The sequence below is a fragment of the Pongo abelii genome, chromosome 5, assembly GCF_028885655.2.
Source record: "Pongo abelii isolate AG06213 chromosome 5, NHGRI_mPonAbe1-v2.0_pri, whole genome shotgun sequence".
NCBI lineage: Eukaryota > Metazoa > Chordata > Mammalia > Primates > Hominidae > Pongo > Pongo abelii.
This window is the reverse complement of record NC_071990.2, coordinates 92867735-92881752: the sequence shown is the minus strand read 5'-3', so window position 1 is coordinate 92881752 and position 14018 is coordinate 92867735. Positions and strand designations below refer to the sequence as shown.

The 14018-nt window shown below is 37.2% G+C and overlaps 1 non-coding gene across 1 annotated transcript; it reads right to left on the bottom strand.

Annotated features, from left to right (window-relative positions):
• Positions 1-398: 398 nt before the first annotated feature.
• On the bottom strand, positions 399-609 carry LOC112133927 (small nucleolar RNA U3). The gene has a single exon (XR_002915534.2). It is a non-coding gene; the product is annotated as a small nucleolar RNA U3 (small nucleolar RNA).
• Between the last annotated feature and the right edge of the window lie 13409 nt (positions 610-14018).

The following is a 14018-nucleotide window of genomic DNA, read 5'->3' as shown; positions in this document are numbered from 1 at the left end:
TAGGCTCTAATCCAGTATGACTGGTGTCCTTATAAAAATGGAAACTTTGGATGCAGAGACAGATGAGCACACAGAGAGAATGCCATGAGAAGATGAAAATGGAAATCAGAGTGATGCATCTATGCCTAAGATTGTCTGCAAACCACCAGAAAGCTAGGAGAGAGGCATAGAACAGAGTCTCCCTCAGAGCCGTCAGAGGGAACCGACTCTGCCAACACCTTGGTCTCAGACATCTAGCCTCCAGGAGTTTGCAACAACAAATTTCTCTTGTTAAAGCCACTCAGACTGCGGTAAGTTGAAGAAAACTAGTGCATATGTTAAGTGGTCTTTCTGCTCTCCACTCCTCCACTATGTCCTATTCCCCACACAGCAGTTAGAAACATGTATGTATATAATAAAGGACTGCATTCTCTCCTCTTTATTCTCCCAGTGGGAAAGAAGAACTGTCATTAATGTCAAGTGGCAGTTGAAGCAACACCAAGAGCTGGCTTCACATTTAGGAAAGAATGCTGTGCCTTCTCATCCTTGTCGTGGTTTCTGGTGCTCTACACATTCAGAGAAACTTCTCTTGTAACAAACTATAGAAATGATTCCTGAAAGTATACGCTTTAGAAACAAGTATTTTTTAAAGTACCAGTAAAATTGTATTGCCTCTTTGTTAAAAATCCTCCCATAGTTCCCCATGTGCACCTGATCTACAATTCTATTCTTTCTACGATTTCTTCTATGACCTGGCCCCTAAAATCAGTCTGCTCCAACCAGAGTCCCTGGCATATAATAAGTGCCTAATTAGTATTTGTGAACTGATAGAATAATTAAATTTTAAATCAGCAAAACTATTTTTGAAGTTTTTTTTAAAAGATTAATAATGGAGAGAATAAGACCAAGTGCATAAGTGTTGATTAAACCAGAATGACCTTGCAAAATTTCATTCATTCATTCAACACACCTCGTTAATACATGCTGTTCGCCAAGTGCTATTCTAGGCACTTGACTTTCAAATGTGGAGAGGCCATAGCTCCTACACATCTGGCATAGGTGAAGGAGCAACTACAATACATGAAGGTAAATCTTACCATAGAGGTGAGAACAAAGTTCTGTGGTACCACAAATGAGGGAGCAATTACTTCTGTCCAAAGCAGTTATGGGAGGTTTCATAAAAAAGGAGACAGTTAAGCCAGGCAATCTTAGAAGTTTGGTGGTGGTGGTAGGAGTGTTAATGGATAGGTGACATATAGGAAGGTGAACATTTCAAGGTGCTGACAGCATGTGCAAACACATGGCAGAATCATGCATCTAGAAAAGGTGCCATTTGTTAGGCAAAGCTGTGTGTCCCTGGCTGACTATTTCACTGCTCAGCAGCCAACCAGCTGCAGAATCCTATAGAAACACTGGAATCTCTGATCTTAAAAATAGGAAATCATAGGCGCCTTCTGCATTTAAGAAAATCCCAGACTCTCTTTATTTAAATGTTCCACAAGCCAATAAAACAAGAAGCCAACAAGTGGGAGTGGACTCTAACTCTGTCTTCAATTTAGCAGCAGAGCTGTATATCCAGCTGGATCCTGCTGCTAGATGATTCTATGTGACTGAATCCTAGCCCCCTCTCCCAGCAGGAGACAACCAGGAATGGAGTCTCGCCTCATCATGAGAGATCTGATATATTTTCATATTTCAGTGTTTTTTTCTTCTATTTGTGTAACCCTAAATGTTTTACAACATTCATATTTTGTTGCCCCATTTCTTATGCTGCAAGCACATGAGGCAGACATGCAAAGAGAACCCATGTCTTTTGATGGTCTGATTACTAGCCATTGTGAGGTTCAGGGTTTTAAAATATCAATTTCTTTTTGATATTTCATGTAATGCTAACTGTCAAAACTGCTCTGTCTAGCCCAGCAAAATTGGCTTTAATATGCTAAAGAAATTAGGGAATTCTATTGCTTCTGGGTTCTAATCCTAGCTCTATAATTAATCATTGTATGTCATAAACCAAGGCATTTAACCTTTCTGTTAGTACCCACATCTATCTGACAAGCAGCTTGGACTGTAACAGTTGCTAAGATTCATTATTCCCTGATCCTAGGAAGAAAAAAAAAAAAGTGAATTGGAAACGCTTACAATCACCATCAGTAGTTAACTTGAAAGACATTGAGATTTCTTTTTTGTTTGTTTTGTTAGTTTGTTTTCAATATTGACTTTTCAGATGTATGAATCCTCATGCTTCCTTGATCCATGTGTCTATAACTTAGCAACCAACCAGAATGCTGAATTTAAAGAATTTATTATTTTTCATATAGAGTTAATGGTGTGTGTGTGTGTGTGTGTGTGTGCGTGTGTGTGTTGTATTTATCCACCTAATCTTCTTAGGCAGGGGTTATTTAAATTCCTAGAGGCTGTTTTACAAAAACTCAGAGCAGGTTTTCTCTTTCATCATAACTACTACGAGCTATGTGGTGTGAGCATGACTTAAGTGGGTGGTTGGTTTTCATTTCACAATCATTGCTACATTTATTTGCTTTTATAGATCTTAGAACGTATTAATAAAAAATCTGTTGTGGATGAAGCACCATTTTTTTTCTGTGCCTGAAATGATACGTAATATTGACTAAACAACCCACTTTTATTTCCTTGATGGAATGTTGTGCCTGTGGATCCCATTTTGATCCCAAAAAGTCTTACATCACAAATGCTGGAGCAAATGTTAGTTCGCTCATAATATACTACTGCTTCACTTCCCTGTGGTACATATAGCTACATTCAAGGTTTAGCATAACTTAGGAAATATTTCTACGGGAAGTATGCACAACAGATCTTCCTAGCAAAATAGAAGTTATTTTAAAAGAGAGATGTTAAATAGATCAGGAAAAAGTGGGGTAAAAGAATATGTGTAGAAAGTCAATTTTTTTTTAAAAAAGACATTTTTATTAATTTTTTTGGTGTTACCATCTGTCATAATGTATAGAGTAGTGATATACAATTTATATTTTAGGATATAAGAAGTAATTTCTTTAAAAAATCAGTGAGTAAAGATTTTAAATGATACTTTTAAAAATCTTGCCTAATTACTAAGCTCACGGTGATATCAAAGAAAAGTATTTGTTCAGTATATTAAGAAATTAAACTTTAAATAAGCTAATTTGATGATATTTCTGTGTATGTTGTACTTACCTTCACATGATCTGGTAGTTTACATTAAAGCCAGTTTACATGATTTTAGGCCATTTATCTGCTTTATTTCCCTTTAAAAAAATCTATACAACTCCATCCTATTCCTCATAATATTAATTTCCCTGGTTTCTGTTCATGTTTCAAACATATTTCCAAAAGAATATGATTCAGTTAAGTATTTAAAGGAAATATATCATCACATTGAGCCAGGTATTATAGCTATATGTGAAGGGATTAAGCAGCTTAAAATACGTTGTCACGGATCCTGGATTCTCCCCTCCTTCTTGACAACCAAGGTCATGTTTTCCTGGCTGCAACTGTGGGGAATGTTTTTAAGCAGTTTTGCAGACCCAGTCCTGCACACCTCAATTAATGTATCCTTGTGGGGTAGGGGAAGAGGACCACTTTTGTAATGATGTGTATCTTACAACACACTAAATTTTTATAAATCATGCAAAACAGAGCTGCATTTATATGCAGCTGCTGATGACAAAAATACCTCTGAGAGCAGGTTATTTTTATTTCCACTTGGTTGAAAATAAGCAGAAACAAATCTTCGCACAATTAGGATGACAGGACATGTTCTGCTCTTCATCTCAAGTTCCTCTTCTGCTGCCACACCCACCTGATGGCTATGGTCTGCCATCTCCTGCTTCAGGGATCTGCGCCCTCCTGTTTCCTATTCCTATTTCACAAAGTACTGACATCCATTGGGGCACTTTTGCATTAATTGACTTATTGCCCTTTATGTGAAAGAATTTCAAGTATTCTTCTAGGCCAGCCTTAGCATCTTCAGCCTTCCATTCCTAATTATGAAATAAATGTATACATTCATGAGCAGGTAGCTCACTGAGTTGTTCAGATACCTGAAATCACAAAATACAGTCAGTTCTGCTACAATGCTTGCTTTGAGAACATGAATTTGTTTCAGTGTAATTGAGATATTTGGGAAAAATTTAAGCATAATGCAAATTTCACATTTGCTTCTGTGGGAATTCCTCTGCCAGAAACACTAGGAGAACTCAAAAAACTGCACCCAGCTGAACCCATCTGCATAAGAATATGCAAAATTCAGATGTCACCCATCTCAAACATCCACCAGCTACCTCAGTTCACTATGTGCGCTGTGAGCCACACCTGGCGTTACAAATTTCATCTGATTTCTGAGAATCCACCTTCTACCATCTCACAGTAACTTAAAAGTTGCTATTCTTATATTGCTTAATTTTGAAATAAGAAAACTTCAGGTCTTTCTTAAAATTGTATTTTATTGTAGAATTTATGTATTAATAAACCATTTAATATATATAAAACTGTGCTACCATATTTATTGTTTTTAACTTTTTAATGTATGACTGATGAAGTTTTGTGTTGCGTGTCTGGTTTTTGCTGCACAGTTTTGCATAGCATGATAACTTTCAGGAGTGTATATGCAGCATTACAACAAAACTGACAGTATGAAACTGCCTCCACTGCCAAGATTGCTGTAGCGGGGATATCTAACAATACCTTCTTTGGGCCTATTTTGAGAACTTCTTATCCTTGACTCTTCTTCACGTCAACTCTCAGTCACCACTCAAAGACCAGTTTTCTTTTATAAACCTGAGAAGAGTTATGAAATATCTGAGCATTGCATTATTCTAGAGGGTTTGGCTTTTATTAGAAAGGCAAGAGGTACTCTTGAAGAATTTTAAGCTGGAGAATGGCCGAGATAATAACAGGAATCAAACCCATGCTGGAGAGGACTTTGCATAAAAGTTTCTATCAGGACGCTCTGATTGTGACTCAAAAGCCTGTGAGCTCCTAGAGGATAAAAATTGTCCAATCATCTCAGAAGCCTCTATGCTGGGCATCCTGCCTGACCTGGAATGGCTCAAAGTGTCTACTGAACTGAATTCCAACAGTACAAATGAGGATTAGTCCTCAAAATGGTTACCAAGAGGCACTGAAAAGTCTTAATAATGATGCAGATAATCAAGTTCTCCACTTAGACAAGGAATTCTTCCCTTAGATTTTAGAAAACAATTGTTTAATAGTGAGAATTAAAACAAAAATGATTTTTCATTTATCTTAACTAAATCTTATGCTTTTTGAGCTCCTGCTTTTTGCTTAATAATATTTGGGCACAGTGCCTTTCCCATCAGGACACGATTAATAATCATTCAATTCATCAAAAAACCAGTTAATCAGAACTCTCATTTCCTCATAAGTATTGTATTTAAGTGTCTGTTGTGTATAATTTAATGTTTCACACAGTTTGGCTACTTTAATTTCTTAAAAGACTTTTGGAATTTTTACAGGATCCTCTAGAGATGAAAATATGAAAAATCTTTCACTCTTTTGCAATGCTATTGCATTCTTATGCAATAATAATGCAATATCATTGCCTTCTCATGTAATATTTATACAGTTAAAGCTAAAAAAGATAATGAACATCAGAAGTAAAACAATAGTGACTGTGAAATCATGAGTATGGCTTACTCTAAATGTGATCTCTGCTGAGTGACTCTGACGTCCTTTCAATTAAGTGCATATTACAGCTCCCCAGGTGGGTAGCCATCTGCTCCTCATGGAAGGTAATGCCACCCAAGCTTTTGGCTCTCTTCCCTGCCAATTAGTCCCCTATATGCATCTTATATCAATGTTGCAGAGCCTTAGATAGGTGTGAAACTTTGAAGCTTCTATACTTTTGATGAAATCTGATTTAAGCATACACTGTCAAAGGAATGAAAAGAATAAATATCAATATGGCAATGGAATTTCTATAAACACTACACAATTTTGTTCCTCAAGTGATTATCTGAATTTAAAATGATATCGTTCCAGGCTTAAAATAGATAAGTCGCTTAATAATAGATTTGTTTTTAGTAATAATGTCACTCCCTACTTCTCATTGGAATTCAAATATGATAGTTTTTCCTTACATGATTTAAATACATGTAACTGGCCACAATCCTGTTGTGCACATTGACCTCTTTGCATGTTCTACATGTTTTCCAGTTATTTTAACTGTGTTGTTTTTGACCCCAAGCAATTTTTATTACCTTATAGCACTATTCTGTGTGGAAAAAAATAAAATCAAACTGGAGTTATTTAGGCCAAATGATACAGTGGGTTTCTAGGAAGCCTGAGGCAGACTGTCCATTTTGAATTTAGAAGAAGCCACTGGAGAGTGACAGTTCAAGAAAAAACACAAACACACGAAAACCTCTGTTGTGAAATATTTGGCTTGGGAAACAGAATTTGGGAAAGCTCAGATTAACGCATTGACATACTATTATGCAAACCTAAATAGAGATCCTAGGAATAGGCTGCCACCTACTATATTAACTCTAGTTCCTACCTGAAAGTTCAGTTATTTCATTGAATAGATAACCTAAATTAAAGGTGCAATCCTATTAAATAATCATCTAACCCCTTAGTAAATGAGGACTGAAGTGGTAAGCTGTATTTATACTGTGAAAGTTAAGCAAAGTCCCTTATTAGTAACTGTTTTTATTTTAATTTCTCATAACAGTTATTTTGGGTTACATTTATAAGTATAGACTAAGCTGGTGTCACAGAGACCCAAAATAGTAGTGGTTCAAGTAAAACAATAAAATGTTATAACTCTTGCATGTGAAAATCCACAGGTAGAGAAGAGGTCCAGGACAAATAGGCAGTTCTAATCCATGAAATCATCCAAGCATCAGATTCATTTCCCTCCACCGTTCCAGAGTAGGTTTTCCTTGTCTGTATGGTTGAAGTTGGCCATTATTACAAAATCTCTGTGTTTCTATCATTGAGGAGAAAGTGAGAAGATGGAGCACAATTTCCTTTTTAAGCTATGTGATCCAGGAATCACATACACAAATTTCCCATGCCTCCTTGGAAGAAAGTTTGAGAAATATAATCTCTAGCTGGACAGATGTTTGTTCAACTAAACTCAAGCATTCTATTATTCAAAGGAAGAAAGGGAGAATGGATATCAATGAAATCTTGCTCCACCTACTAACTAGCTGTTTACTTATTTATTTTTTTACTAATTTAATAATAAAATTCTTTCCAGAGGTATAATAGAGAAGCTTTTTGAATAAATTGTACCAGGTTTCTTCCACTTAAAGTCATTCCATGGTGCACTGTATTGCATCAGTACAAACTCCTAACATCACTTACAAGGCCCTGTAGGCTCTGGCTCTTGACTCTGACTCCAACAACAATTTAAACATGCTTCTCGTGGCTTCCTATTTTCCAACTACATAGATCTACTTTCTGTTTTGTGGACATCCCAGCTATTTCCATCTCTCCATTTTTGCTCTTGTTATCCCTTCTTTTATAAATGTTCTTCCCAGAATTCTATGTATAATTAATTGGTTCCTTGTTTCCCTTCAGTGCAGCTCACGTATCACTTCTTAAGATGTCCTTTCACTATTCTATCTGGCTTTCCCAAATTTCTTTGCCATTTTTTAATCTACTTCATAGAATTTATACTTTCAATTATTTTGTTAATTTATTTTTAATTCATTTACTGCCTGATTTCCCCTCTGGAATATAAGCTCTGAGAAGGCACAGACCTCATTTGTTTTGTTATCTCAGATAAACTGATTCCTGGAATGTGGTTACTAGAACATAGTAGATGCTCAAGAAATATTTTTGGAATGAGAAAATGAATATATAATTATAAATATGTAATGTGCATATATATAATGTTTGCAGTATCTTTTGGAACACTGTATTGTCAAATTAGTGTTTGTCATTGTCTTAACACTGTATAAAGGATTGAAAAGGTAATGTAAAGAGTTGATGTACAGTTCATCACTTTCTTCATCTGAGATATAGGCAGCCTCCTAACCATAGTATTATGGATAAGTAGAGTATGGCATTCTGTTTTCTGTTAAGCTTGTGTTACCAATGTATTTTCATTTGCTTTATATCATAGCCATAGAACTGTATTTACTAAATCCTGAAAAAGCATTCTGAAATAGAACCAAATATTTGTTGACCTGCAAACAAAAGACAAATATTATATTGATCAGAATTAAATAGTTACTCTGGACTCATACTAAATAACATTCACATGATAAAAGCAACAAAACAGTTTAGAAGAGAATTGTAACAACAAAAGTTCTCAAAATCATAGAAGTAAAATAAGTAACATGTTTTCAATATATACTTACGTATATAGTTGTAGTTTATAATACAATTTTATAAAAGGGACTATATTACATTTTGTTCCTCTTCCCATAAATAGCCATGTGAAATGATGTAATACAGTGAAACTGAACATTTATTTCCTCTGTTGCTTCTCTCTTAAAATAATATAGTTGATTTGAGTTCTTTGTACAGTTCACCCTGAAGAAAGGGATAATCGTATGGTGACACAAATGGTCCCTAGGACTTCTCAGAACCAGTAGACTAAACCACAGAAAAAGTAGCAGACATTTTTCTAACATGTATACAGTTCATCCATTTGATTTGAAAAGTGATAAGCTTCAGAAGATTTCCTATGATTCATTTCTCAGTTGGCCACATCATGGTACAATTGCACAATCAACATTAAATAGAACTTTCTGGAACCATCTCCAGTGCAGTATATTTTGTATTAAATAGGTTTACAAGTAAAAGCCCTGGGAAAAATAAAGAAAGGAATCTTTGTGAATCCTGCAATAATCACAGTGATTCCCCTGAGGCGCAATGGTGATTATATTAAAAACAAGAATTATATATTGTCGCTATGTTAATATTAAGCCAATTTCATAAAAATAACAAAATATTCTTTCTTATATGCTAAGAGAAATGGGCAAAAAAATCTTACTTTATAACTATCTCAAAGTAGATTCAAATAAGAAAATGCTTTCAACATTTAACTTACTTTCTTCTATTATAATGTGCACCTGAATTCATATGAAGCATTCAAAAATTGTTATACCTGTCATTGTCATTAGAGAGATCTCTTTACATATTAAGTGAGTAAATATTGGCTGTGTGGAAGAGTCTATTGACTCAGAGTGCCTACCATATCCACAGCCATTTTCTGACAAAAGCAACCACGAGCTATTCTTTGAGCATAAATTACTGTGCTTTTTGTTCTGTCCCCTGAGAAAGAAAAGAAACTTTTTATGTGAGGAATGCAGCCCCCTTTAAATTATCAGGCCCAGAGAGGCATAGGAATGAGATAGGAGTCACATCCTACTAACCCCCTTGAGCTGAGTAATAATCCTCTTGAAGCCACCTGCCACAATACTCATAAATTAACCTAATGATGTCATATGCTGGGCACCATAACTTACATGCTGTGGTTCAACAATGTCTAGCCAATTATTAATCAGTGTTATAGATCTTTAAACCAATGAGAATTCCTGAAAAACAACTTTTGTAATCCCCCCTCTCCTGATCTGTCCTTTTTTCTTTAAAAGCTCAAGTCTCTCTTTTGTTCTCCAGAGCACTTCTCAAGGTAACTTGGAAGTGTTCCCCAAGCAGCTGTCCTAACGTTACTTGGCTTAAGTAAACTCTTTAAAATCATATTTTGTGCCTCAGCTGCTTCTTTCAGATTTTTACCCCTAAAACCTTGGCTGTAGCTGATTGGATGTGATCATATATTTTTCCTCACTGAGAGCTTTAGTTGTGAAAACACAAAACCACACAAAGGGAAGTTAATATAAAAAAAAATTGTAGCAGACAAATTGAAGCTGAGGAATTGAGGAAGAGTGAGATTCAGTGTGAAAAGAAATGAGGCGGAGAATCAAGATGGTGGATTATTATAGAAGCAGCTAGTGTGCGTGGCTCTCATGGAGAGGAAATGAAATAGTAAACATTGACCCTGCCAGCCGACCATCTAAGAAACCATTTCATTTCGAGACCCATCAAGGGAGTGAGGGGACACAGACAACAGGGAAATGAAAAGTTGGGCTGCAACCCATGGGGATTGGCCAGCCCCACATAGGGAAATGCTAAGTGAGAGCCCCCAGGGGATCCACACTTCCCAAAGGGACCTGTGCATGCCTGGGAACAGGAGACTCTCTCTAGCTCCGGGGGCCTCTAGACTGACGTAGAGAGCAGTTGTAGTTTTTGCGGAGGCAAACACTCAAGACCACAGGGACCTGCAGGGGCCTGGGACATTGTGCAGCCATGCACCAGCTGCCATAGCCCCAATAGAGGCCACAGTCATGATGTCCAGGAGCAGTAAGATTGCTCCAGTCTGCCTCACCAGCTTGAGCCAGATTCCAGCACAATGGTCTCACTTCTGCCAGTCCCGGTCCTTGTTCCCCCAGGAAGCACCAGAATGGCAAAGCCAGGCAACTCCACCCATCCTCCACCTCACGTGACCCAGCGGATTACACCTGCTGGGGCTTTCAGCACAGCGGACCTGATTCCGCCGGAAGTTTGTGGGCAGGAGTGTCGCTAGATTAGGTGACTCCATCCACCTCTGCTGCTCCTAGCCTGTTACAACACACTGGCTTGCGTGGCCCCAAAGCAAGGGGTGAGCCCTCACTCTCAGAACACTGAGAGGGGTGAGGTGCCCACGTTCATGGGCCTGCAAGGGAGCCAAGCATTCCTCCCTTTGCAGGGCCAGGCCAGAAGGGTACAAATGTCTGCCAGCTGTGGCCCCTGACTGAGGGAGCCCTGCACACCAGAACAACCAACAAAAGAAACATGGATGTAGAGCCAGTGATCAGAGGGGGTTCTTCCAATGCTCAAGAGTGGACCAAGTGAAGGGGTTCTTTCTCCCCACGCCACAGAACATGACTGTGAACTTGCCAAAATACAACAGAACCATGCGACTAACAGCCTATCTGCAGGCCAATAATCTCAAACACCACCAACGGGATCACAGTCCAAAATACAACACCAAAATATTTTACCAATATACAGCACCTGTGAAAACTAAGGCAAAATTCCAGCCACAAATAAAGATTCCGCAGAGTGTTGGCCCACTGAAAACACCCAGAAAAGAATCCAATTGACTATATTCAACTCACGTCACAGTTAAAGGAATACCAGCTCTCATGTATGGGAAAGAATCAGTGCAAGAACTCTGGCAATTCAAAAAGCCAGTGTGTCTTCTTATCTCCAAACAACACACTAATTCCCCAGAAATAGTTCTTAACCAGATTGAGATGACTGAAATAATAGACATAGACTTCAGAGTCTAGAGGGCAAGGAAGCTCATTGAGATCCAGGAGAAAGTTGAAACGCAAACCAAGAAATCCAAAACAAACAAACAAGCAAACAAACAAACAAAAACAGTAAAGTGATCCAGGACCTGAAAGATGAAATTGCCATTTTTGAGAAAGAACCAAACTGAATTTCTGGAACTGAAGAATTTACTTCAAGAATTTCATAATGCAATTAAAAGCATTAACAGCAGGATAGATCAAGCTAAGGCAAAAAAAATCTCAAACCTCGAATACCAGTTCTTTAAACCAGCTCAGTAAGATAAAAATAAAAAATAATTTTTAAAAATAAGCAAAACCTTCGAGAAATGTGGGATTGTGTAGAGATGAATGCTAGATGACGAGTTGGTGGGTGCAGCGCACCAGCATGGCACATGTATACATATGTAACTTACCTGCACGTTGCGCACATGTACCATAGAGCCTAAAGTATAATAATAATAATAATAATAAAAAGAAAAAAAATACTTAACTCAAAGAGGATAAAATATGCATATCTTAAAATTCAATAAAGACGAATAATTTAACTTAAAAAAAAAAAAAAGAAATATGCAAATTATTGGCATTCCTGAAAGAAAGAGAGAGAACGAGCAACTTGGAAAAATATAGTTGAGGATATAGTCCATGAAACTTTCCCCAATTTTGTTAGACAGGAGGACATACAAAATCAAGAGATACAGAGAACCCCTGTGAGATCTACATAATGTGTCCATCCCCAAGGCATAGTCGTCGTATTTGCCAAGGTGAACACAGAGGAAAAAATCTTAAAGGCAGCTAGAAACAAAGGTAAGATTACCTACAAATGAAACCCCATCAGGCTAGCGGCAGACCTCTCAGCAGTAACCTTGAGAGTCAGAAGAGATTGGGGAGCTATTTCCAGCATTTCTTTTTTTTTTTTTTTTTTTGAGACGGAGTCTCGTTCTGTCGTCCAGGTTGGAGTGCAGTGGTGCGATCTCTGCTCACTGGAACTTCCGCCTCCCGGGTTGAAGCAATTCTCCTGCCTTAGCCTCTTGAGTAGCTGAGACTACAGGCACGTGCGACCTCACCTGGCTAATTTTTTGTACTTTTAGTAGAGACGGGGTTTCACAGTGTTAGCCAGGATGGTCTCGGTCTCCTGACCTCGTGATCCGCCCACCTCTGCCTCCCAAAGTGCTGGGATTACAGGTGTGAGCCACTGCACCCTGCCTATTTTCAGCGTTTTTAAAGAAAAGAAAAGAAATTCCAACCGAGAATCTCGTATCCCACCAAACTAAGCTTCATAAGAAAATGAGAAGTAAAATATTTCTCCAATAAGCAAGCACTAAAGGAATTCACTGACACCAGATCAGCCTTACAAGAGGTCCTTAAGGGAGTGCTAAGCATGGAAACCTGCAACAACAGAAACACACTCAAACGTATAGTCTTCAGACAATATAAAGCAATTACACAATTAAGTTTACAAAACAAACAGCCAACAACACAAAGAGGATCAAAATCTCATATATCAATACTAACCCTGAATGTAACTGGTCTAACCACTTCACTTAAAAGGCATAAAATGGTAAGCCAAAAAAAAAAACAAAACAAAACAAAACAAAAAAACCACACATCTCTCTGCTGACTTCAAAAGGCATATCTCACATGTGAATATCTCACATGTAAAGACACTCGCAGGCTCAAAGTAAAGAGATGAAGAATAATCTGTCATATGAATGGGAAATGGAGAAGAGCAGGAGTCATTATTCTTATATCAGGTAAAACAGACTTTAAACCAACAACAATCGGGAAGGACAAAGAAGGGCATTATATAACGATAAAGGGTTGAATTCAACAAGATTTAACTATCCTAAATATATACACACTCAACACTAGAACACCCAGATTCATAAAGCAAGTTCTTCTTGACTATACAAAGACTTAGACAGACACACGTTAATAGTAGGGGATGTCAACACCCCAATGACAGCATTAGATTATTGAGGCAGAAAATTAACAAAGAAATTCTGGACTTAAACTCAAAACTTGATTAATTTGACCTGATAGATATCTACAGAAGCCTCCACCCAACAGCCACAGACTATATTAAGTTGATGCAAAAGCAACTGTGGTTTTTCCCATTACTTTCAATGGCAGAAGCTGCAATTACCTTTGCACCAACCTAATATAGTCTTCTCATCTGCAAATGAAATGTATTCTAAGAGCAACCACATGCTTGGCTATAAAACAAGTCTCAGTGAATTCAAAATAAGAGAAAAAGCAAAACATTATTTGAAAATAGCAATACAAATTAACAAAATCTTTGAGATACAATTAAAACTGTTAAGTGGAAAGTTTATAAGAAGTAAATGCCTTCATCAAGAGGTTAGAAAGATCTCAAATTAAGGATCTAACATTTCATCTAGAGGAACTAGAAAAAAAAAAAGAGCGGCCCAACCCCAAATCTATAGAAGGAAAGAAATAACTAAAATCAAAGAACTGAACAAAATCAAGACCCAACAGTTCATACAATGAAACCAAGATTTGGTTCTTCAAAAAATTAACAACATTGATAGATCACTAGCTAGATTAACAAAGAAAAATAAAAGAAAACATTCAAATAAGCACAATCAGAAATAACAAACATGACATCACAGCCATTCCCACAGAAATACAAAAGAAACTCAGAGACTGGTATTAACACCTCTACTTACACAAATTAGAAACTCTAGAGGAAAT